The sequence below is a fragment of the Myotis lucifugus genome, unplaced genomic scaffold (genome assembly GCF_000147115.1).
Source record: "Myotis lucifugus unplaced genomic scaffold, Myoluc2.0 scaffold_132, whole genome shotgun sequence".
In the NCBI taxonomy this organism is placed as follows: Eukaryota; Metazoa; Chordata; class Mammalia; order Chiroptera; family Vespertilionidae; genus Myotis; species Myotis lucifugus.
The window spans coordinates 1,454,088-1,454,696 of record NW_005871180.1 but is presented as its reverse complement, the minus strand read 5'-3'; positions in this window follow the sequence as shown (position 1 = coordinate 1,454,696).

The window sequence follows — 609 nt, the reverse complement described above, 5'->3', positions numbered from 1 at the left end:
GGCGTTCCCCTACAGCCTTTCAAAGAAACCCCAAAACGGGCGCGTTCCACTCAAGCCAGCCTTCCCTGGCGCCCGCCGAGACCCCCTCCGGCGGTCATCCCCAGGCCGCCCTTGCGCAGTGGGTGACTCCGGCCTGGTTCCCAAGGTGGGGGAGGGTGGGGAGGATGCCTCCCCGCGGAGCACACCTCAGCCCGCACCGCGGCACCGCGGCAGGGCGATGCGGGAGAGACGCTAACCCCCAGGGCCATATTTACATTGGCTTTTCCTTTGTCAAAAAAAAAAGGGTGCTATCTCCAATAATATAGTTTCCAAGGGGGAGGGGGGGAAAGGACCTAAGCACTAAAGCTGCTGTCCAGATCCCCCGACCTCCAGTGTTCTCACCCCATTGCCCCGCGGGGAGGCTCCGGACGCTCCTGCCTCGGACAGGTACACCTGCCGGTCGGCGGAGCACCGCGCGCCCCCGCCGCCACCGCAGGAAAAAGCTCCGCAGGAAAGCGCGGCAGCCTGGACCCCCGGCCCCCACCACCCCCGCCGAGGTTGACAGCCCCGGGAGCCCGCGCCCCGCACAAACTTCCCAGTTCCCAGGCTGCGAAAACAGGACGGGGATGA